Source organism: Podarcis erhardii, assembly GCF_964252035.2.
Source record: "Podarcis erhardii genome assembly, chromosome: 14".
NCBI classification, from domain to species: Eukaryota; Metazoa; Chordata; class Lepidosauria; order Squamata; family Lacertidae; genus Podarcis; species Podarcis erhardii.
Window position 1 is genome coordinate 23,003,847 of NC_138503.1, and position 26,350 is coordinate 23,030,196.

The 26,350-nt window shown below is 42.9% G+C and overlaps 1 long non-coding RNA gene across 1 annotated transcript; it reads right to left on the reverse strand.

Moving 5' to 3' along the window:
* Window positions 1–14,292: 14,292 nt before the first annotated feature.
* LOC309328991 lies at window positions 14,293–16,251 on the reverse strand. Its single transcript, XR_014150993.1, has 4 exons — window positions 16,183–16,251; window positions 15,340–15,415; window positions 15,152–15,257; window positions 14,293–14,521 (listed from the first exon to the last, which is right to left on the reverse strand). It is a non-coding gene; the product is annotated as an uncharacterized lncRNA (long non-coding RNA).
* Between the last annotated feature and the right edge of the window lie 10,099 nt (window positions 16,252–26,350).

A 26,350-nucleotide genomic window follows, 5' to 3' on the forward strand; every position in this document is an offset into this window, starting at 1 on the left:
ATGAAATTGCAATGAAAAATAAAATACAATCAAGTCCTGGAACTATAGGAAACTAGCAAAGCATACTTTGAAATGTTCATAAAAAGCAGCGGAGATAATAAAACACTTAGAATGAAAAGAACAACAATCACAGCAATAAAAAAGAGCAACTTTCTTATCCAACATTCAGCCAAAGGGTTTCAAAATGTCTGAATACTGAAAAATATCTCTCTCTGTTTCATTGCTGTTTTCAAATGTGCAGGGAGAGAATCTTCTAGAAATCTTCAATACAAAATGACCAACCAAGAACCGACTGAAGTGGAATTATGATTGTCTGATGTGATCAGGTGGTGAAATGATTTCACGGCACCAGTTCTTTGTAAAATTAATTGAAGAAACTGAAAATTGAAATGTTCGGGTGTAGGAATATTGCTTTAGAACGGAAAATACATTTTCCTGGACATGAGACTGGCATGAATACTACCCTTACAATGAATGTCTCCTATGGATTATAACTATGGCAACCATGGGATAGCTGTATTGCTGTTGCTACATTCAAATGTTACACGCTCCCCCCCCCTCTTTTTACTAGTTTCTCTCTTGCTCCTATATCAGACTCTCGCTGTCCACATTTATTTGTGTTAGATCAGCTTCTGATGCCGAAATAGGATGAAACGGCATGGGTATATTACATGCCGCGCGAGTCTTTGGTAGATGAGATAGCTGTGTCATGCTAGATGCAGAACGGTTTAAACTCTAGCTCTGTCAAGGGCAGAGGTCTAGCCTTTTTTTTCTCCTTCCAGGGAACCATAGCAAAATGACACTTTCTAACTCATCCAAAGGAGAGGCAGATATTGCACAGGCAAGAATTTAAAATCACGGCAGGAGAAAGTAACCCTGTCTGCTCCACTCTCTTTGGCAGAACACACACACACACAAAGAGAGAGAGCAAAGTAGAAAACATACAGTTGCCCCAGATTGCCTTTAAATCTGCCTGTCTAATTATTTCTTGCCTTTAATTCTCCGTCTCTCATCTTTTTCTACAAAGAGAGCCCACCATTTGTAGTGTTTATAGGCTGCTGTTATTGCAGGTGATGAAACCATCATCCATAGGAACTTTAATGTAGACAATCTTTTTGGGCTGTGTGAGATTCCACGTCTCCCAAGAAGAAACAAAATCGCCAATGGGTGATGGTAGATTTTACCCGGTTGAATAACAGGTGTGACATTTGCCATAGGGAGGAGGGGGCCAGTTGCGCACTGCATTTCCCACTGACCTCAAGTCAATCTGGCACAGTGTGAGTAAATAGAGGAAACTCCCTCTAAATTTAACAATTGCTTAAAATAGTTTCACGGGGTTATTGTGGTGCCACTGAAGTGGTCTTTTGCACCGGTGGAATACACACCATGCAGAGGACCCATCAGTAATGGCATCCTGCTGGTTTTCAGAGGATGCACCTGTTTACACAAGCTTTCCCTTGAGCTCTTGACCCAAGTCTCCTGCATTAATTGCAGCACCATTTTAATGAGATTGTCTTTTTGTACATTTTAACCACAGCCCCTCCAAGTGTCCCTATTTTCCAGGGACAGTCCCAGATTTACAGAAGCCGTCCCAGTTTCTGATTTGATCCCAGAATGTCCGGCTTTCCTTAAGACGTCCCTATTTTCATCAGAGAAATGTTGGAGGGTATGGTAGGGTGTCCCTATTTGCATCAGAGGGTATGGAGTTATGTGACCCCCTGAGCCAAGGAGATAAGTACCTATACAACCTTTAGAAGACATCTGAAGGCAGCCCTGTATAAGGAAGCTTTTAAATGTTAGTACTGGGGCAACTCAGTCAGATGGGCAGGATTAGAATAATAAGATTAGTATTATTATGGAATAGGAAGTCCCTATTTTCATCAGAAAAATGTTGGAGGGTATGTCATCACACACACACACACACACACACACACACACACACACACACAGTTTTAATAGGATTTACTTCTTTGTGTATTTTTAGTTATTCTCTATTTTTACAATGTCGGGCAATTAGTATTTCTGTTTTGTAAACCACGTAGAAGCCATCTTGCCATTAAGTGGTATATAAATTAACAGCAGCAGCAGCAGCAATAGTTGCAATGAGATCCTTTCACAACCTGCTTGTTTTAGCAGCTAACATTGTGAATGTTTGGTCTCTGTGTCCATAATATGGCAGGTTAAAAGATGGCAGCCTTAATCAGCTGGAATCTGACGCCTTACAGGTGGATGTATAATTTTAGTTCAATGTATAATTTTAACTCGATTGATGGGGAGAGTGTACAATAGGCTCATAGATTTGAAAGAAAATGGCTATCAAATGTCTGAGGGGATTGCCTTTATCCAACAGCCTTTCTAACTTCTCTGCCTTTGGACAAAAGGGTGCATGCTGCTTTGGGGTGAAGAGACATTTTATTCACTGTACTAGCCATGCCTTTTCACGGCTTCCTTTTTTTCCAAGAGTCCTTTTGGCTTTAAATCATCTCCAAATATTCAAAGCTTTCTGTGCTGAGAAAAGCAGTTACCACAGTGCAAAGTGAATATCGAGACACCCAATCCAGGCTGGCCTATTCCTACAAATTACATTCTTCTGCAAGCGTTTTAAATGTTTCCCCATACTTTTTCATGACTCCAGGTTTTTTCTTTTTTAAAAAATGTGTGCCGGTTCTTTGAGTTGACTTCAAGGCAGAGGAAAAGGCTGCAGAGTTCTGTTCTGAATAGATTTACATGGAAGTATGCTCAATTGATTTCAGCTGCAGTTACTTTTCAGTTATAGTGTGTTTAAGACTGATACATATATATAGGTGTGTGTGTGTATAATATATGTTTGTATTTGGACTGTTTTCAAAACACGTCTCTTTTCAAAAGAATTTAAACCAATATAGCTTTCTTCGGAATCACATCCTGTTTCAAAAACGGAGGACTTTCTTGGAGGCTTAAGCTTAAGAGAGACATTTCGTACGGGGTTAAGACAGTATTGGACATCTCAGCAGATGCCAAACAAAGAATGGCCTATTCAGAGAGAAAGGGGCAAGCGCTTCATCCCATTGTGAGCACGCATTACAGAGCATTTCACACTGTTTAGAAGGTCATCTTCTTTGTGGACCCCTCCAATGGGCCAGCACATCAGGATGACTTCAGGACAGAAGGCCTGACAGCCTTAACCCAGCATTCTTTAAACTTTTTGACACTCTTAAAATCCATAAGCGGTACCTTGCCGTCTCGCTGTTGGCTGCACTGGTGGGGTGCCCATGCCTGGAACTGCAGTGGCTGAATGAGCAAACAAGATTTTCTGCATCTTAATAGCTGGTGCAATCAAGATGACACTCGTCTGCCAAAGCTTCTCCCTCCACTCCTTCTCCCTTCAATTTGTGCTCCTTGTATTTATCTAGGAGATTATAAACCCAGTTGGGAGTTCTCTTTCTCTCCAAAGCCACTGAAAATAAAATGTGCAATGTCCAATCAAACAACCCTCTGGAATTCAATGGCCAAAGAGCATAACATAGTTGTATACTGTTTTGATGGCCATGTTTCTGCCGCAAAGAATCCTGGGAACTGTAGATAGGTGAGGGATGCCGAGAATTCGGTGAGAGAACCTTAGACATCTTGGCTGAACTACAATTTTCAGAGTTCTCTGTGAGAAAGGTGTGACTATTATACCAGTTTAAGTTTGTGCACCCTAAGAAACACATACCAACAACAACAAACCATTTTAAAATGCTGTCAACCACCTCGCCCTCATCGCTCATGCAAAGCTGGATAGAAAAGCTTTTACATGATATCATAGAAGGGACTCTGAGGGACATCTAGTCCAACCCCCTGCAAAGCAGAAATCAGAGCTAAAATATTCCTGACAGGTATAATGTGACTTCCCCATAATAACTAAGAAACAACTATGCATGAAGCACATACAAAGTTGCTTTTTGCAGGGTTTGTGTGTTACCATTTAAAGACAGGTAAAATGTTCCATTCATCAGAGCCACCACAAAGGAGGCCTTGCTTCATCTCATGACTGGATCCTGTCTCACTCAAGAAGTTCAGCTGGGCTTCTGGTGTCTCGTCCTCTTCTCACATAGAATGACTCATCAGAAAAAGGTAAAGGTAAAGGTATAGGACCCCTGGACAGTTAAGTCCAGTCAAAGGTGACTATGGGGTTGCAGTGCTCATCTTGCTTTCAGGCCGATGGAGCCGGCATTTGTCCACAGACAGCTTTCCAGGTCATGTGGCAAGCATGACTAAACTGCTTCTGGCACAACGGAACACCGTGACGGAAACCAGAGCGCACGGAAATGCCATTTACCTTCCTGCCACAGCGGTAACTATTTACCTACTTTCACTAGCATGCTTTCATCAGTAAATTGATCGGTATGAAAAGAGAGAGAGAAGGGGGAAAGGGATGAAGTTTCAGAAAAGTTTTAATTTAGATTGTAATATCCTTAGAGCAGAGATATTGTTGTTCTTGTTGCTTTGTAAAGCACCATGTATTTTGATGGAACTATAGAAATAATTATAGGACCAGTTTGGCTCCCTGCCTCCCCCTCTATGTATATAGCAAGATATACACCCAGCTCTGCACACTTATGCAGTGATGGATATAGAAGAGAGACAGGATCCTACCCAATTATAATGATCAAAACATACCACTAACAACCCAGTAATAATCACTGAAACATACCATTAACAACAAACTTCAGAATGTCAAAACCCCACACCATGATAAGCTCAGTGAATAATGAATACTGAGAAACAAGCAGGAGATACCTGTATGCTTAATGTAACCCAACTGTTTCCCGAAGACACTCTCTCTCTCTCTCTCTCTCTCTCTCTCTCTCTCTCTCTCTCTCTCAATATATAAATTATTGGGGCAACCAAATAGCAGTCCAGTGAGGGCTGAACATGCTCAGTAGTCACTGAATATAGAATGAACTTTGGGAAACAAAAATGGAATTTGGAGTTGGAGAAAAATGTAAGAGTATTTTCAGAGAGAATAGCTGCCTGTCATACTGAACAAGACCACTTGTCTTAGAAGAGAGGATATACTGCAACATTTTATTATAGTTCCCACTGGACATTATTGTTATCATCAATAATCAATAAATACATTAATAAAGAAATACTGTTTCTTGCTGGCACCAGTTTGGCTACAATCCTGTCTGCACTCGCTACCTGAGTTTGCTATTAGACGGTATTATCAATATTTATTTAGTTGTTATTTCATAAAATTTTGATACTGCTTGATTGTAATTCCCCGTCCCCCCAAAGTTTTCTTTGTGGCTTGCCAAGCTTTGTGATTGTTACATTCTGAAGTTTGTTGTTGAGCATGTTTAAAATAATTATTTTTGGGTGGGACCAAATCCTTCTTCTCCCCATGAAATTACATATGATTTTTTTAATATCTTACTTACTCTGAAGTATCTACTCCAAAGTAACCCTCACTGAGTTCAGTGGCACTTACTCCCAGGTAAGTGGGTAGACGATTGTAGCCTCAAAGTGACTGCACATATTTCTTTTATTTTTATCTTTTGCAAAAAAAGAAGCATCTTCAAAGGAATAAGGACATCCACCATCCAAAGTGCATGTGATGGTCTGAAGCGTTTTGTGACTATCTCTTTGCCTTGTATGGCCAAATCCCATGCCTTTTAATAATCTGCAATGCCTATTATTTTGACTCCATATGAGCTGGCATTGTAAACATGCATCCCTCTCCTTCATAAAGGGGTGAATATTGAGATCATGTTGCAGTTTAGCAGGTATAGGCGCTTTCTGGTGAATTGTCAAGCTAATCTTTCCCTGCTGCAAAGGATGCCCTGTATCAACCAGCAGAAAGAGAAGTGCAACAGAGAGCATTACAGGAAAGACTGTTTGTTTCTGTAATTTCTTTCTTTCTTTTTTAACGGACTGTGATGTGCCTAAAAAGGATGTGTGTTTGTGTGTCTCGCTTTGGCTTTCTGCGTTACATCTGCTTTAAATATTTGTGGCCCTTTCAGGTCTTTGTGGCATGGGTTTTTATATATATATATTTTTGATGCTGCCTTTTGTTGTATAAAGCCTGTGATATGGGAGGGATCTGCTGGTTCAAAAGCAACGGACTCGTGTACCATTCTTTCCCGTTTCATGTCGCAGATTTCGCTGGATGCTTTTGTTTAAAGCAACCACCCGGCTCAGCTGCCCTTGTGTGTTGTACCAGACAATAAGGTTACAATAATCACCACTACAGAATAAGCAACAAAACCATTACTGCACATACAAAATGTTGAGTGAATGTCTGTGCATCTACCTATGAACATCCGGCTGCCTACCTATAGATATAGATATTAAAAAGTCTGCATGATGTTATTACCTCCCCCTCCCCCATGCTTGTACTAGGTAAATAAGGCTGATTTTGTGTGTGTGTTGGTGGGAGAGCTGATATTTACACACTAGTCATATTAATTACACTTAAGCTAATTTAAAGTTTTTGCTATTAATTCCCTTTCTACTGTTGCCGCCGCGAGGATTATCTTCCAACACCTACGTATGCAATAGTCTTAATTACAGTCAAGATACATGGCTTTTTATAGTTGCAAGGGATGGAGCGGGGGGAAGGAAGAGAAGAGAAATGGGCTTGCCTTGAGGACCTAGCTTATTCCTCCCATTTCTTGTGTTGACTCCAAATAAACATTAGCCATTAGAGGGTAGATTAAAAGACGTCACCCGTATTTGGAATGTGAAGACAGGCTCTAGCGCTTTGGGACTGCTGCGATTTGGGTGAGTATGTGATTTCTCAGTGGTTGAAAGAAGGCTGGATTGGGTATTGACAGGCCTCTTATCAATAGGGAGACCCAGGAGGCCTTGATATTTGCATGCAGGCTGATTGATTGACTCGCCCTTAATAGACACATAATTGTTGACAAATACCTTCCAATAGACTGTGGCAGGCATCGAAGGCAAACAAAGGGAGACTTATCTAAGGCAGAGATGGGAATGGTTCGAAAGACGTGGGGAGAAGCCCACACCTTGCCATGTTGGCCCTACAGCAGCCATTTAGCCCAGACCGCCACTCCACACTCCAGCCCCCCTGAAACGCTGGATTATTGTGACCTTATAAATAAAAGGTTTGTTTTTGGTTGTTGTTGCCATTATTACTTATATTATGTTTACAGTCCTCATTGGTTATGTATATTATTTCTATGCAGCCCCTATCACATGATCCTTAGTTTAAAATTTGATGTAGGATAAGCAACAGAATAGGAGAAGGGAGAAAGCAGGAGGAAGGGGGCGACTTTCAGTTGCATGTTGGTTAAAAACGTACAACTGGGCTCACCCCCAGGTTTGGGGAGAGTTAAGGGTGGTGGTTGGTATTTAAGGGCACACCTGTTGGATTTGAAGACTGAAAAAAAAATGCTGGTTTCTAGAAGATAGAGTGGTTGGATCTTAAAGAGTAAATCTCATAGGAAGTCCTTTTATTTTGCTCTTTCTTTAGTTTTTCTTTTTCTTTTCTCTCGCTTTCTCCTTCTTTTGATTTCTCCTTTCTTCTGACTTTGCTCCTTTTTAAGTAGTTGGTTTATCTCAGTGTATTATAAAAAGATATTTTGTGATGGGTATGTATTTCTGTATATCTTTGAATAAGTATCCATTTTTTAAAGTGGGGGGGGGGGGAGAGGAAGGAAACAACTGTTCAAACCACAAGTTCTCACTGTTCAGATAGACAGCTCTTGGCTTTAGAAGTTCTTGTGCAAAACAACGATGACGAAAACCCTGATGACTACTCCAACAACAGTTATGTATCCAACAATGACTAGTCCAAACAACAGCTGTTGGCAATGGTTGCATGTCTCCGGGCTTCTGGACCTATCAGTATTCAGTGGCAGAAAGTGAGTTGCTGTGTTAAGCTGCAGGCAATAGTGCCACTCAACCTGGCTCGCTACCCTCTCTAAACCTCAAAAGAAGCTTCAGTTATAAAAATGAATGTATTGCCTAGAATGTTGTTTTTGTTCCAAACATTGCAAATAGTGGATAAGATGGATTGTTTTAAGAAATGGCAGAAAGATATTTCTAAGTTTGTCTGGCAGGGCAAGAAGCCTAGAATAAAATTTAAGATATTAACTGATGCGAAAGAAAGGGGCGGATTTGCCCTGCCAGACCTTAAATTGTATTATGAATCAGCAGCTTTTTGCTGGTTGAAAGAATGGCTACTTCTAGAGAATACTGATATTTTGGACTTAGAAGGTTATGACAATTTTTTTGGATGGCATGCATATCTGTGGTACGACAAGGTAAAAGTTCACAAGGGTTTTAAAAACCATATTGTCAGGAAAGCATTATATAATGTCTGGATTAGATATAAAGATTTGTTGGAAAGTAAGACTCCAAGGTGGTTGTCGCCAATGGAAGCAAAAGCTGTTAAAAAATTAAATATGGAGGTCAATTGGCCGAGATATTGGGAAATTTTGGAGCAAGGAGGAGACAGATTGAAATTGCAAAGTTTCGAGAAGTTAAAAGGGAAAGTGAGAGACTGGCTGCATTATTATCAGATAATGGAAGTTTTTAAATTAGACAGGAAAGTCGGCTTCCAGGTGGAAAAATCAAAACTAGAAACTGAATTGTTAGAACCTAGTACTAAGAACTTGTCAAAAATGTATAACTTGCTGTTGAAATGGAATACACAAGATGAAATGGTTAAATCTGCAATGATTAAATGGGCGCAGGATATTGGTCATGACATAATGTTTGCTGACTGGGAAAAGTTATGGACCACCGGGATGAAATTTACGGCATGTAGTGCCTTGAGAGAAAATATTATGAAAATGATTTATAGGTGGTACATGACCCCAGTCAAGCTTGCGAAAATCTACCATTCGCCCGAGAACAAATGTTGGAAGTGTAAAGAAAGAGAAGGAACATTCTTTCACCTTTGGTGGACGTGCCCAAGGATTAAGGCTTTCTGGGAATTGATCTATAATGAACTGAAAAAGGTACTTAGCTACACCTTTCTTAAGAAACCAGAGGCCTTTCTTCTGGGCATAGTCGGCCAATTGGTTGCAAAGAAGGATAGAACTTTTTTTATGTATGCTACAACAGCAGCAAGAATTCTTATAGCAAAGTACTGGAAGACACAAGATCTACCCACCGTGGAAGAGTGGCAGATGAAAGTGATTGACTACATGGGCTTGGCAGAGATGACGAGCAGAATCCGAGACCAGGGAAGAGCAACGGCGGAAGAAGATTGGAAAAAGTTTAAAGACTATTTAAAGAAATATTCAAAAATCAGTGAATGCTAGATTGATGTTGAATGAGAAAAATAGGGGTTAACAGCGATAACGGTTAAGTGGAAGAAACTCAATGTTTTTACAATTAATTTGAAAGTAAGGGAGGGATTTGTTAATTAATTAATTCGACACGAGAATGCAGAAAGGGGAGGTATGAGGAAGTCGGGAGAGTAAGGAATATGAAATTAAGACTCTGAAATTATACGTGTTGTATGTTCTTTATTGTTTTGTTTTCTTTGTTATGGATGGAAAATGGAATAAAAATATATATATATATATATAAAAATAAACCTCAAAAGAAGCTGATACCTTAATAAAACTAAAGATCTACTCTCTTGCAAATATTCTGCATTGAAAAGAAAGTGCAGATGAAGGAATGGGAACAATCCCAAAACAAAGACTAAAACGTTAGACTCATTAAGCAAGCTCCCTCTTGCTCTCTCTCCTGTCAAGAGCCAGTGTGGTGTAGTGGCATGCAAAACATTTGGATTTGGACTCTTGGTCTTCCCTGATCTTAGGACATCACATTGTCTGTCCCTGGTACACGTTGATTCTCAGGGCACGTAGCAAAGGCCTAAGAATGCAGTCACCTTGCTAAAGCCAAGCAGGTCTGAGTCTAGAACAGGCATAGGCAAACTCGGCCCTCCAGATGTTTTGAGACTACAATTCCCATCATTCCTGACCATTGGTCCTGTTAGCTAGGGATGATGGGAGTTGTAGTCCCAAAACATATGGAGAGCCGAGTTTGCCTATGCCCAGTCTAAAAGGTACCTAGGTGGAAGACCCTGTGCATAACACAGTTAAACACTGCAACTGGCTCCCCAAGGAGGCAGTGATGGCCACCAACTTGGATGGCTTTAAAAGTCAAATTCATGGTGGAAAGGTCTATCAAGGCCTATGATGGCTGTGTATATGCCTGTGTCTAGGTGTAGGGGTCAAAATATGGATTGCTTCAGTTGGACAGTCCCTTCCTCCCCACAGAGTCAACAGACACATACCCCTCCAATATTTCTATGATGAAAATAAAATGGGACGCGGGTGGCGCTGTGGGTTAAACCACAGAGTTTAGGGCTTGCAGATCAGAAGGTCGGCGGTTCGAATCTCCATGACGGGGTGAGCTCCCATTGCTCAGTTCCTGTTCCTGCCAACCTAGCAGTTCGAGAGCACAAAAGTGCAAGTAGATAAATAGGTACTGCTCCAGCGGGAAGGTAAATGGTATTTCCGTGCGCTGCTCTGGTTCGCCAGAAGCGGCTTAGTCATGCTGGCCACATGACCCGGAAGCTGTATGCCGGCTCCCTCAGCCAATAAAGCGAGATGAGCGCCGCAACCCCAGAGTCGGCCACGACTGGACCTAATGGTCAGGGGTCCCTTTACCTTTATTCTACACCAGGAAGCTTTCCCCACATTTGATCTTGCTGCACACATAGACATCGTATACACATATTCTTCAGTCACCTTGAGCCTATTGCACCCTCTCCGCTGAACCTACCTTGCAGGGTTGTTGTAAAGAAAAAAAATGTGAGGGAAGGGATTGTGTGCAACACCTTCCACAGAGAAATGGAATGAAATGAACGTTTAGCTGTAAGCTGCCTTGAGTCCTTGTCAGGCAAAAAGGCGAGATGTAACAACAACAGAAACTGTGATAATGATCAGGAACATACCAGAGAGTAAACCCTGTTGAATTCAGTGGGACTTAGTTCTGAGTAAAAATGCTTTGGACCACAGTGTAAGGCTGCACAGTCTTTACCCAGTTATCTGGGAGTCAGCTCCATTGAATACAGTGGGACTTCCTTCTGAGTAGACAGTGTAAGGCTCCATCTACAATAAAGGAATAAAGACTCCACATGTTTCCTAAGAAATGGCTGGCTGCTAAAGCAATGGAATTAAAGAATTTAAAGCAGATTGGTGACCTTCTCCTTCACAATTATAGGAAGGGTTTCGTATGCCAGCTTCACAATTTCCTTCACTTGGTGCAGGGATTTTATTTTCTGTATTTAAAGGACTCTGTTTTCGCATGCACGCACACACAACTTTTAATTGTTCTCTGAGGCTGGGAGAGGAGGAGAAAGGAAAACAGGGACATCCTGGGATCAAATCAGAAACTGGGACAGCTTCTGTAATTCTGGGACTGTCCCTGGAAAATCGGGGCATTTGGGGAGCATGCAGACACTGCCTGTCCTATGGAAAGGAAATCTTCTGCTTGTTCCTGCTTCAGTCATCTTGTGACTAGCTGTGTTCTATACATGTCGTTACCTGTGCCTAGAACTCCGGTGGAAAAGAGGGCTACAAATCTAAAGAAATTAATACACTAGTCATGGCAAGGAAGTTTCCATGATAAGAGCGAACAGGCAGACTTGGCTTACAGGCCAGCAGGTGGGCTTGTTCTGTACAAATGTGAAATTGCATAATTCTTACCAGATTTTTTTTTTTAAGGGCGGGGAGGGAGACATGCACACATGGAGCGAGGAAAGATCTACAAGGCCGGTGGAAAGCAAAACACACCGGTGAATCTCTGAGGAGAGTCCAGGTGCCTCAGGCAAAGCCAGACGTGTGCAGACACAGATATGAGCACAGATTACGGAGCAAAGCGCCAGGTACAAATGAACTTGAAGCAATGCCACCACATCAAAGGGAAGCATTGTTAACAACACAGAATTCTTCCTCAAGGGATCAAGGGTGGATTTTGCTCTCACTCTGGTGCATTTCATCTCTCTATCAGTCCTGTAAAATAGATCAGGCTGGAAAGCCAAGCCAAGAAAAAAAAAAAAAAAGACTCCTGCAAGCTGCATTTATATTAATACAAATAGAAGTTATTTTGGGTTGTATCCAGCTAGTTCTTTCTCAGAGTGTTGTTGCTGCTGCTGCTACATTTATAACCCACCTTTCCTCCACGGAGGTCAAGGTAACATACGTGGTTTCCCCCGCTCTCTGATTTATCCTCACAACAACCCTGTGAGGTAGATAAGGCTGAGGGTGGCCACCCAGCAATTCATCATGGCTAAGTGGGGGTTTGAACCCTTGTCTTCCAAATCCTAGTCCAACACGCTAACCACTATGCAACACTGCCACCCCAACTTAGGTCCATCGATTTCATTGGGTCTGCGCTCTGAGCAGGGCTAGCACTGAATGCAACCCTTTGTTTCAACGGTCTCTTTATTGCTCTCAATGTTTTCTGCTTCTGTTGACACTGCATTGGCACTTATCTCTTGAGGTTGTTGGATTTTGTATTTTAAGGATCTGCAAGGCCTGTAAACTACCCAGAGGTCTCGGTTGATAGGCAGAATATATATGCTATGAATAAAAAAATAAGTTCTATGGCCCATAGCGGAGGCTTAGGAACTATGTAGAGCCCCAAAGCATTGCATCACAACCGTCAACCACTGTGTTCTCAAAAGCCTTGCCCATAAATTGCATGCTCACTCTCAGGCTATCTATTCACTTATTTCATTCCTTTAACAGGCTTTATATGCCACTTAATCATCCAGAACCTCCAAGTGGCTTACACAGAATTTGCAAAGTTCATTAAAAAGAATACACTGATAAAATTGTACATTAAAAGCAAATTAAACAGCAGTTTATCAAAATAAAAGTAAAACCAGCAGTTCTAAAAATATACATAAAAAAATAAAATTACATGTCTGAGTAGGGTTGCCTGTACTATGTAAACACACACACACAAACCTACATGCCCTCCACCACCCTTAGAAAACTCTTTAATCCCGTTTTTAGTTTACTTTATACATTGGTAGATTTACAAAAGGAGAAACACAAACCAATAAATAAATTTTAGAAAGGGGCAAGATCAGACGGAAGATGCACAAAACTTTTTTGTTTTAAATTAAAAAAATCAAGACTCCTTGTGCTCCGCGCTGCTCCCGCTTTCTTCCCGCCCAGGGTGGCCCTGTCCTCTGCCTGCCCCTCATAGCAGGCCTGTCACATGGGGCGGGGCCTTGGTGGTGGTGGCCTCTTCTCCCTGCCTGCTCTCCAGTAGCTGCTATGAACTGGCAGTGGCAGCCACGGAGGAGCCACAGGATTTTTCCTCAAAGCTGCTATTGCTGCTGCCACCGCTCAGGAAAAGCATCATCTCATTCTCCTCCCTCCTCAGCGGATATGCTGGTGGGGGAAATAGGGACATTCCAGGATCAAATCAGAAGCCGGGATGTTTTTCGTAATTCCGGGACTGTCCCTGGGAAATAGGGACACTTGGAGGGTTTGTGCACCTATGAAGCTCCTTCCTCATTTATTTCAGTTGGTATACACCAGGGATGTCCAGCAGGTCGATTGCGATCTACTGGCAGATCCCTGCAAAGTTTTGGTAGATCATGGGTCGATCTCTGGCTCCCTTTCCTCAGTGTCACTGAAACTGACTCCTGTCCCGCCCCCTCGCCCTGCCCTCCATTGTTGCCTGATCAGTGGAAGGGAAGATGGAGCTTTCTCTCTGTGGCTGTTTTCATTCAAAGTGATATTATTGTGAGTGACTTTTTCCCTTTGACCCTTGCCTTTAACTCCCCCCAAAATGGAACTTCCCTCCTAAGAAAGTATTTGTACAAAAGCGGGTCTTTCTTCCTCCCTAAAAGAAGCTGAGCAACTCTGACCTGAACCCCCCCCCAAAAAACGGGGGTAGATCATTGCCAGATTTTAATTCTGAAAGTAGATTGCAGTCTCTTGGGAGTTGGGCACCCCTGGTATACACCTTCTTTTATCCACAAGGCCTTCCACCTATTCTGGTTTCCCTGAGCCCAGCTGCTCCATAAGATCACGTACAATTCCAGAATAAGGATGCAATCAGCCTTAATCACTCTCACTCTCAGATAATGCCCCTGTACCTTCTTTGCCGTCTCTCATCCTATCATAGAATCATAGAATTGAAGAGCTGGAAGGGACCCCAAAGATCAATGCAGAAATATGCAGCTGTCCCATACGGGGATCGAACCTGTAGCCTTGGCGTTATCAGAACCATGCTCTAAACAGTTGAGCTATCAGTAGGGGGAAGGGTCATGGCTCCGTGGTAGAGCATCTGTTTTACACCCAGAAGGGCCCAGGTTTAATCCCCAGCCTGTCCAAGCAGGGTTGGGAGAGACCCCGACCGAAATCCCGAAGAGCTGCTGTCGGTCCATGCAGGCAACACTGGGCTAGATGGAGCATTGCTCCAACTCAGTATAAGACAGCTTCCTGTATCTTTTGCTCACATATCCAAATCCAGCCACCAGAATAAACACAACACAATGCAGAATTGCATTTTTCCCTGCCGTGAAAGTGGGGTAGGCTTCTTCCTGACGATAGAAAAAAAGGGGGGTAATTGGTGTGGGGGTGGGGTGCACGTTTCAACAGTGCTTGTTACAGTCAACAATATTCAAATGGCACAGAGATATTTCCTTGAAATAAAGGACAATTTGCGTCTATTTGTTTAAGTCTCCTCGTCCCCATCCCTAAGCATTCCTAAGCATGAAGCAGCCGACAGCCAGCTGCCTCAAACCAGTGTGTGTGTGTCCATTAATTCAGAATTACTCCAATTACGAGCTTTTGATGCTCTGAAAACCTCTCTCTAACCCAAAAGAGATGGAGAGCCCTCAGCCCGTCCAATCAGATCGCTTTCCCTGCTCCTGCCAGCAGATGTAAGCAATTTGCTTTTTTTTATTTCTGCATATTCAGCGCGAGCGAGGCTGTTGGCGACCTTTTGTCCCAGAGCCTGCAGGATTCTAACCCTATCAAATTAAACCATTTTGCTCATTTATTCCCAAATGCTTGGCCGGTGCTAAGCAGGGCCTCCCGCTGCATAGCAATGGCGGGCGATCGTGTCCGCTCATACCCTGAGCCTAATCAGAGATTATTAAGGAAAATATACAGTGCGTTAATTTGATGAGATTGGTTATAGGTACCACAGTTAAAGGTCAGCCTCTTACGTGTATCTCCCTCGGTCACCGCAATATTTCCCCCTCGCTCGACAGCCCTCCGCTTCCAAACAATAGGCCAACGAGACACGTTTATTTTCGTCACGCTGGGGACAAGCTCAACAGGGATAAAGAAAGGAATTATTTAAAGTTCGCATAAACAAACCAGCCCCATGCTTGGCATCCGCCCACACACTTACCTTCTGCTAAGCCCACCACTACCACGGCCTGCAATTCTCTTATCTCTGCATTTATTGATTGTGTTTTGGTCCTGGCCTTAGAAGAACATTGGAAGGAAAGGAGAGAGAGAGAGAGAGAGAGAGAGAGAAAGAGAGAAAGAGAGAGAGAGAGAGCGCACATTGAGATTTTCTTCTGAAGGCTAGGCCCGTTTATTGTGGTACTTGCTAGCAAAGCCTAGTAAAATACCCTGGTAAAATCAGACGTCACCAACTTCTCAGTCGCTAGGTTTCCTTGTTAGGGGGCTGGTGATGCTTTTGCAGGAGCCTACGGTTAATATCTGCAACATTCACCTTTCTGCAATTAATTTCCTCTTCCTGGGGCAGACTTTGGTAATATGGTGCCCCGAGAGAGGAAAAAAATTGGTGCCCCCCCAACTAATTTTTGCTATAATTCCTTTTGGTACAGTTGCTTTTTAATGGATCTTCTCAATAGGCTTGTTGAAAGTACACATTATTACAAAAACAGTTATTATTATTATTATTATTATTTTGCACCCCCTGCAGTGCCCTAAATCTCGTATTACCCTTTGGTTCCTACTGTGTTTTCTCACAGAAGAAGCTGCCTTATAACAGGTGAGACGATTGGTCTACTCTAGGGGTAACCAGTGTGGTGCCTTCTAGCAGTTGTTGGACTACAACTCCCATTAAACCTAAACTGGCCATGCTGACTGGGGTCGATGAGAGTTGTAGCCCAGGGGGTGTGAGACTTCATTTTTGAGGCCCAAATGTATCAAGCCTCCCTTCCTGGCCTTGGGTCCAAGCCACGCCCCCTCCTCAGCCACACCTTCTGTCTCCAAGCTACACCTCTTACTGGTCTTGCCTCACACTTCCCTTGAGTGCTTTTGCCTGGTGAGAATGGGTCCTTGAGCAGTGATGACACTTTATTGTATGAATGGAGGACAGAGGGTGTGTTTGTGACCCCATCTGCACTAAACATTTAAAGCAGTTCCATACCACTTTAAACAGACATGGCTTCCTCCCAAAGGCTTCTGGGAAGTGTACATTGTTAAAGGCACGGAGAGTGGTTGCAGGACCCCCTCTTCCCCTCAGAGCTACAATTCCAGATTTCTCTGGGAAGATGGATTGATTGTTACACCACTCTGAGAACTGTAGCTCAAGGAAAGGGATATGAGTCTGTTAACACTTTACAGCACCCTTAAAAGACTACAGTTCCCAGATTCATTGGGGGAAGCAATGGCTGTTTGAAGTGGTTTGAAGCTGCTTTAAATGTACAGTGCAGATGGAGCCTGTAACTAGCTTACTGTATGAAGGTATTTTTTATATGTAATAATGCCCAGTGATATCTCAGAAGCCATGTTTGAGGATTCTAGGTAGGAGCTGAGGGAGGAGGGACAGGGGTTTTTTTGCTCCATCTTGTGACTAAAGGAAACCAAAGAAATTATGCAGAATAAAGATATATTTTTTAAAAAAGAAAAACAGCTTTCCTTGGGGCAGTGTTTGGATGGGGGAAGAAATTCGATTCAGTTTGCATTTAAAGATGAGCCTACCCAGTTGGGAGTTTCCAAAACAAATTCATAAACAGCCACACTGTGAAGTTTGCACTTCTCTGAATTTTGCAAAGCAGTTACCCAGCTAAGTAATCTTACAGAAATGCGCATAAAAACCCATATCTTAGTGAAAATGACACACACATATGCACTTTGTTAGGGACATTTGCTTTGCAAAAATGTGTGCATTGTGCAACATTGCATAATAAAAATGTGTATATGAAGAGAAATTCACACTAAAATGCTCATGAATTTTCACGAGGACTTAAAGTATATATTGCAAGACATGAAGTACTGAATTTAAGAAAATAAGAAAACAAAATTAACACATTCATCTCCCCCCAGGACAATGACTAACTTCTTTTTAAAATGTGAATATGCAGTGCTTTTTTCTGGGGATATGCAGGGGTACACATACCCCTAAACATTTTGTGAATCTTTGTACTTTTGGTCATTTACTGTAGTTATTTCCCCTGATTTGAACTATAAAAATGGTCATTTTCTTGAGTCAAAATGCGAGTACCCTAAACCTTTTTTAAAGAAAAAAAAGCACTGTTGTGTGTGTGTGTGTGTGTGTGTGAGAGAGAGAGAGAGAGAGAGAGAGAGAGAGAGAGAGAGACTGACTGAGACTGAGAGAGAGAAATAGTATGGTGTGTTTAAACTGATGTGAATGACAACTCTGACCCAGGAAGAGTGGCAGATAAAACAGATGAACTATGCTGAGATGGCAAAACTTACAGGAAGAATTAGAAACCAGGAAGAGATGGACTTTAATAAAGAATAGGGAAAACTATTGCAAACAATTACATACATTGATAGGATTGACAGAAAACTTGTAGTAAAAAATTTGAACTATGGCATGATGAAGGATTTATAAGAATAGAGTTATGAAAGAGATGCAGAGGGGGAAATTATTATGAAAGAGATCCACAATGGGGGGAAGGGCAAAGGGGATGTTATGTTTATGTTTTTATTTCGCTTGTACATGTAAAATAGAAAATGGAAAAACAAAATGGAAAAATAAAAAATAAACTGATGTGAAGGAGGTGTCCAGCTTGTCACTGACAAGAATAGAAAGGGTTACCATCTCTACTTCTCCTAAGTCAACAGATTTTACTTGGAAAACCTCCCCCTTCTACAGCCTTTTTGTACAGGAAATGAAGTGCAGGAAATGCAATATGGAGACATGACTTACCCGCAACGGCGTGTCACCATTTTTATTATCAGGGGTGTAATCACCCTTCGGGGAGGAATCATTATTCCTGCTAGGTACAAGAGCACACCAGGCCACCAGATTGTGTGTAGAAAATAGTGAGGGATAATTCCACCCCTTCATCATTCAGGACTTTACTTTGTCAATAAGAGGGAGAAGGGATTATATCTTCTTCTTTTTTTTAAATGGTGACCGTTGAAGAGATTTATCTTTTTAAAGAAAAGAAAAGAGACATCCTTTTTTATTATTATTATCCCTCCACCTGGTGGGAATGAGAGCAATTTTGATTTCAAAATGCCAGCTCTGTGGCAAATGCCTTCAGTAGCTCTGGCCTGCTGGGCCTTTTCCACACAGGCGTAGTTCCAGCTCAAAGGCCTCCTTTCTTCGTTCCTCGCTGGCTCCTCCGGCACTCCCTCCTTTTCATGAGCATGCCCTTGCCGTCGCCTTTTGGCCGTCAAAACAACAACCTGTTCATTCAAGAGGAAAGGTAGCTCCGGACTTTGTTGCCACAGCTACTCTGCCATCTCACAGTAAAAGGCCTCGTTTCTCCTTAATTGAGGTCTTGAACCATTACTATTACCACTACTATTATTTTTACAGTAGGTCCATTATGCCAATTTGTCCTTACTTCCCCACAGAAGCTAGCAAACTCTCCAACATCATCTTGGCTACAGGGGCACCAATCATGGGGGGCAGAAGGGGCCCCAGCTCCCTCAATATTTCTGGGCAGGCAGGGGCCAATCCCCTCCTCATAATATTGAGGGGACCGCCATACCCTGCTGCCCCCAGGTGAGTGCTGGTGCGCTGGGTCAGAGCAGGACGCACAGAAGGTGATTTTCACCCTCTGCATTTCCCACCACCACCAGGAGTTTCCATGAGAATTTTTTTAATGAAGCAAATCGCTGTGGGAAAGTGGAGAACCGAATTTAAGATCGGGAAAATGAGAAACTGAGAGAACTGAACTGGATAGATTTGTCCATCCGTAGTAGGAGGAAAGTTCTGGAACATTCTACCTCTTCAGCTATCTAGGACCCTATAAGGAGGGGAGTCCAGTGCTCAGGATGAGAGCCACCTCTTTAGGAGAAAAGCATAACGAGAACGGGAAATCAACCTAGGGCCATTGCTACTGCCAAGATGAAGGAAGCGACATGCTCAAAGGGTTCATGCAAGCACATTCAGCGTTTAAGTCAAAAGACTACAGCTGACCAAAGACAGATTGCATGACCTTCCATAAAGGAAGAAGAAGAGGAGTTTGGATTTGATATCCCGCTTTATCACTACCCGAAGGAGTCTCAAAGCGGCTAACATTCTCCTTCCTCCCCCACAACAAACTGTGAGGTGAGTGAGGCTGAGAGACTTCAGAGAAGTGTGACTAGCCCAAGGTCACCCAGCAGCTGCATGTGGAGGAGCGGAGACGCGAACCCGGTTCCCCAGATTACGTGACTACCGCTCTTAACCACTACACCACACTGGCTCTCTAAAGGAGCATAGGAAGATGTCTTATATTGAGTTAGGCCATTGGTCCATTGAGCTCAGTACTGGAACTGTGTATGCTGACGGGCAGCATCTCCACAGGGCCATTCCCAGCCCTACCCAGAGATGCTGGAGACTGAACCTGAGGTCTTCTGCATGCAAAGCAGATGTGATTACTTTTCACAATAGATAAGGTGCCCTTTCTGCCCTGCACCCCCATTGTCGATTGAAGTGATCCAGCTGGCTCTTCTTACAAATACAATCTCACCCGCAAAGTTGAATAACAAAATCTTACCTGCAAGCAAGGCAGCAGTGTTGAGGCAGCAGAGGCACAGTGGAACCAATCACAACAGTGCCAGAGCAAAAGCAGAATGAAGAGAAATAAGAGAAAGCTAGAGAAAGAGAATAATTGAAAAGCTGCCTCCGTGGTGTGGATTGTTGGAGTCCGGTTCATGGAAGGCAAGATATAGGCTTTGTTATCTACTATACAATGGTGTTGGGACTTTCATAACCTTCTGTCTATGTTTCTTCATATATCCTCACATAACAGCAGTTCCGTTCCCCAAGATCTGTTTTCTAAGAAGTGGAATTAAACTTTAATTCAGTGTTATGTTGCCAGAAGGAAGTTTGGCTAATAATGCTCCCTTCCTCATGATCCGTGGCGCTAGAGTTCTGCAAACCCTATAGTGCATCATGCTTTGTATGCTGTTTTGTGCCTAAGATACTGTTGCTTCTGCTTTTGTGGGATCTTGATGCAACAAATAAACACCCTGGCCTACAGAGTTTGAAAAAAGCGATGGAAATAATAAGCTCAACCACCACCACCACCACCACCACCACAACAACTCACCCTAAGGTCCCAGGGTGAGTTCTATCAATTAAAACACAGTGTTAAAAACCATTCAAAACAACGTACATTCACAGAAATTAAGCAGACCCTAGAAATATACATCTCAGATGTCAAAAGCCAGGATAAAGAGGTGTGTTTTCAGCATTCACTGGAAGCGGCACCTCCATGAGGAGGGAGGTCCACAACTTAGGATTGGCCACAGAGGACACCCTCTCCTGGGGTGCCACCCTAGCTTCTGAGGGCAATGAAACAAGCAAGAGGACCTTCTCTGCCAATCTTAGCACTTGAGAGGGTCTGTAGGGGGAAAGAGGTGGTCTTTCAGATAACTGGGGCTGTGTCATGTAGGGCTTTAAACATGAGCATCTTGTATTGGGCCAGGAAATGAACTGGCAACCAATGCAGCAGTTTTAAAAGCAGAGGTTATATGAAATCTAAATAGAACCCCAGCCAATAAACTGGCAGCTGCATTTTGGGCCAGTTTAAGGTTCCGAGTCATCTTCAAGGAAAGCCTCAGATAGAGCCCTTTGCAACAATCCAATCTGAAAGTTACCAGAGCATATTTAAAGGGCTTTTACACGGAAGACAGAGCAAGCTTGCTTTCTGCTGCTCTAGAGCAGGGGTCAGCAAACTTTTTCAGCAGGGGGCCGGTCCACTGTCCCTCAGACCTTGTGGGGGGCCAGACTATATTTTGAAGAAAAAAATGAACAAATTCCTATGCCCCACAAATAACCCAGAGATGCATTTGAAATAAAAGCACACATTCTAGTCATGTAAAAACACGTTTCCCGGAGCATCAGCGGGCCGGATTTAGAAGGCGATTGGGCTGGATCCGGCCCCTGGGCCTTAGTTTGTCTACCCATGCTCAAGAGCAGCAGTTCTCAACCTGTGGGTCCCCAGAAGTTGTTGGACTACAACTCCCATCGTCCCTAAGCTCTAGCCTTGCTAGCTAGGGGTGATGGGAGTTGTAGTCCAACAACATCTGGGGACCCACAGGTTGAGAAAGGCTGTTCTTGAGGGTAGAGTCTGAGCTAATGGATTCCAATTACAAGAAAGAAGATTCTGACTAAACATTAGGAATAATTTTCTGACAGTAAGAGCTGTGTGACAGTGGAACAGATTACCTCAGAAGGTGGTGGACTCTCCCTCATAGGAGGATTTTAAACAGAGGTTGGCTGATCATCTATCAGGGATTCTTTAGTTGTGATTCCTCCATTGCAGGGGGTTGGACTAGATGACCATTGGGGGACCCTTCCAGCTCTACAATTCTGTTATTCTATATATTCCATACAGCGGCTTATTCATTTCTGTCAAAAATGGCCTATACCTGGTGAACCAGCAGAAACTGAAACAGAGATCCAAATTTCACATTTGCAGCAGTTCATACTTTACACCTGTAGTATGTTGCTTTGAGACATTTGTATAAAGGGACAAATGAAATCTTTCTGACCTATAGGATTGGACCCTGTTATTGCTGAATTTTATTGTTTCATTTCGTTGTTTCATTTATTTATTTTTATGTTGTGTATGTTTTACATTGTGTTTATGTTGCATTTTTGTATGCTGCTTAGAGATTTTTAAATACAAAGTGGTTTAGAAATGCTTTCAAATAAATAAAATTGTTGTGGTGGTTGTTACTTTTCCTGCTCTCTCAAACCACCGCTGAATATGAAGCTAGAAAGAGAAGCAAGTTGCTATGCAGATTCAAAAACCTGCATGGGGACTTAATACCTCTTCACATCAACCTTTATTCTAAAAAGGCCCTCCCCTGCCTGGCAACCTTGCTACTCCCAGCAGAACATTTCCAAAACAAACTCAATATTTTCAAAAGGTGACAGTGGAAAATAGAAGAAAATGGACTGGATAAATAGCACACTCTATTCTAAACAAGAACATCACACATTTCAACATTCACTGGGGGTCAACCATTTTGGGCAAGGACCCATGGGAATGAAAGATGGTGGCACTTGAAAGAGAATGCACTCATTCTCCACCGAGGCTCCATGGAGGAAAAAAGTGACTTAAGTGCCAACGAGAGACAGGCAGCTAGCGGCTGCATTGGGAAGATCTGTTCAACAAAGACAGCTGTGTGTCCAAAGAGAAAACACCAAACGAAGGAGATTCGTGATTGGATTTCCCACCAATTTACTTTTTTTTTTTTTGTAAACAAGGAGCTGGGTAAGGGGTGAGATCAGGACTGCAAGATGGGCAGAGGGGGAGTTCTTAACCATTTCCTCCCACACTCCAATTTCCTGATGAAAATTACTCTCACACACTATTATTTGATTGCTGTGGGACATATATGTACTCACAGGTTTCCCTTAAGAAGTAACGTAGAAGAGTTAGTAGGGAGGATTTTTTTGATCCAGAAAATGGTGGGGGGGGGAGGGGAGGGTCAAGATGCCTCCCCTCCAGAGATGTGGTCTCATTCTGAACTGTCCCCTCACTGGCTTCTTCCTACAAATGTGTAAAGAGATGGGAAATACAATCGATCAGGGTTGGACCTCAAACTTCTAACAGCAGGCATCGGTAACAATAATAATAGCAGCAGTAAATAAAAGACAGGTGCCTGACTGGAAAGTGGCGGGTTGGGGTATATGGCCACATTCACACCATGAATTTGAAGCACTATGATACCACTTCAAACTGTCATGGCTTCCTGCAAGTGATTCTGGGAGCTGTAGTTTGCTGAGAGTCGCTATGAGATTATTATTCCAGCCACAGAGCTGCAATTTGCAAAGTGGTTTAACAAACAATCCCTCTTCCCAGGGAACTACAGCAGAAGTGGGTTTGGCATGGCAGCAAGGAAAGGATCCAGTTCCACATTCCACTAGCACTTGCTGATGGAATGGCCCTCCATCAGACAGAGTTGGGAATCCCCCAAACCCCTTCTATGGGAATTGCCCAGTGTTGAGCCTTAGAGTGGTGCAAACTAGGTATCAAGGGCTCACTGGATGACTGGAGTAAGAGATACCAGCCATAGCAGGTGCCCTAACACAAGCTTAGGGTGTGTCATGCCCATCCTCATCCTCCTTAGGCCCCTTATGCTTATGAAGTTCAACCACCACTTAACCAAAGTAAGCCTTGAGTCAGAGAGGGGAGGGAAAACAACAACAACAATCCAAGCAGCCAGTTAATTCCTTTCCAGCTTTATCAACCAGCGATCCAAATAGCCCAGTGAGGCTCTAACACCAAGTGTGTGGGGGTAGGAAGATGACCAGGGAAAATGGCCTTGAGCCCACATGTGCAAAGCCTTTTAAGGCCTTGTCAACTACAACTCCCATCATCCCTTGCCACTGGCCAGGCTAGCTAGGGTTGATGAGAGTTGTAGTGCAAAACATCTGGAGGGCACACAGTTGGAGAGGACTGGTCCATGCACACTTTTTTTTTTTTAATGTGCCATTGCTGCATCCATCGTTTGGCATGTTGTTGACCACTCGTCTCAGCCACGATTACTCTGATGTTTCGCAAGCAAATCTGAAACAGGAGTATTTCTCCTCCCCTTGCTCATCTCCCCCTCCCCAACCCTGCAATTTATCACAGCTGAATCACAGGCTCGTAGGCCAGCTTCATGGCTGAGTAGGCAAGAACTCTTTCCTAATCCCCAGCAGCAAACAGTTTAGGACAATACACCATGTGCCAATTGGAGACGTTCCACTTATCTCAACCACCTTCCAACATAGCTACCTGTAAGGCAACAGGCAGGTTCTTAAATGCCTGAAGTTATTTCAAACCAACCTTGTTTCCCTGCTGTTCGTTGCTGAATGCGTCGATATTCAAGGATTAATTTACAGGCCTCAGTGGCAGACTTTGGGCTTTAACATTTCAGCGGCGCGCTGGGTGCTGCCAGAATTGAGTGTCCCCCAACCCACTTCTCGTCTTCCATTGTTTGTCATTGTTACGGTGCCCCCTGCAGCACCCTCTTGGCTCGGCGCCCAGTGTGGGCGAGCCGGTTGTGCTCCTCTAAATCCGCCTCTGCAGGCCTCCGTTTCATGTGGACTGTACAGGGGATCTTTTTCTAAAAAAGAGTTCATAATGGCAATTCCTTTCTACTTTAAAGCATTCTGTGAAATTGGCCCAGTCAGCAGGGTGAGGTTACCAAGAGGGTCTGTCTGTTGTTCTTCCTTTCCTGGCTCAACCATCAGCTCCAAGTTTTGTTCTTGAAATGCAAGCCAGCCCAGCAAACTGTTATTTAGTGCATGAGCGTTATTCTGAAACAAAGGAGCGAGAGAGCTGATTTGGGTGTCTGTCTCTTAAGAAAACCCCAGTTACCGTATATTATCCGCCATAGCTTGACTGGCAATGGATCTCCTGTGCTAGTCTGCTGGGAACCTTAAAATGAACATCAGCAATTATAGACCCAAAGTCTGCTGCAATTTGAAGGCATTATCTCAGGATAATTGCCCTGAAACATTCCTGTTGCAAAGGCAAAGGTAGATAATTTAAAAATCCATCGTTCTTTGTCTGCATAACAGTTTGGACAGCAAACCCTCCCCTGTTGTGGGCATTGTAGCGAGATAATAAGGCTCAAAATTGGTCCTTTGCAAATATCTGGCGCAGTTCATAAAGGTGTGTGGATATTTTCTCCTTTAATTTTCTTTCCTCGCTCCTCTTAGGGGCAATTTTCAAAAACAAAGCAGAAAGGCTGCTCTAAGCTAGACAAGTAGGACCGAACAAACCCCAAATGACCTCTGAACCCAATACATTTGGTGGTCACATGACAACTCAGTGCTCAGAGGGGAGGAGTTAAGTGACTTTGTATTCCATCCAGGCTAAGGGAGGGAGATCTTGCTGCCACAGTCCTGAGAACAATTCCACTGGAACCAAGAACAACTTCACTGGAACCTGAACTGTCCTTCAAGGCAGCTGTTTCACCTGGTCATAAATGGAATGTGAAGACATTTGTTTAATTCTTTAGGCTTCTATGAGCTTTTACTGATATATCAGCTTATCAGGGAGGGGAACTGTTTGTAGGGAGGGCAGCAGTTGCATTTAGCAGAATGCACTATCAGTTCCACTTCAAACCCTCCATCTCATTGTGAGAAAATTGGTGTGGGTGCAGTAGGGGGAAGAAGTGATGCCCACAGTCCAGCCAGGGATACAATTAACAAATGCCTGACGAGGTTTACTACAGAATATAGAGATATAATATTCACAAACCAGTCCCATTTTTTGCATTAATCGGCATTTTTTAAAAAATGCGCAAAAATTTGCATTATGTATGAATGATTTTTTCACAAAATAAGCATTTTTGTATGCATTTTAACCTCATTAAGCATTTTTTGTACATAGTTTAATCTAAAATGTGCATTTTAATACACATCTTGGTACTTTTTACCTTTTTTTGAGCTGATAATTTTTTTTTCATTATACAGAGAAGCAAAAAACCAGAATGGGACCAGTGTTCTGATTTTGCTCCAGGAAGTGTGAGTTAGTATTGGTTCACTATAAAATATGGAGTGAATACATTCCTAATACCTGCCTGGCCCCATTCTATATGGCAGCCTCCCTCAACCTGGTGTCCTCCTGGTGTTTTGTACTATAACTTCCAAAGACCTAGTCTTGTACTATACAGTGGTACCTTGGGTTAAGTACTTAATTCGTTCCGGAGGTCCGTTCTTAACCTGAAACTGTTCTTAACTGAAACACCACTTTAGCTAATGGTGCCTCCTGCTGCCGCCGTGCCGCCAGAGCACGATTTCTGTTCTCATCCTGAAGCAAAGTTCTTAACCTGAGGTACTATTTCTGGGTTAGCGGAGTCTGTAACCTGAAGCGTATGTAACCTGAAGCGTATGTAGCCCGAGGTACCACTGTATTTGATAGCTGCTGCTTGGCTAGCATTGGCCAACAATGGAAGTACAGTACTCCACACAGTTCTTACTGTAGGGATGTTGGTTCCAAATCTGGTCTCCTGTTTTAGCTAAAAAAACA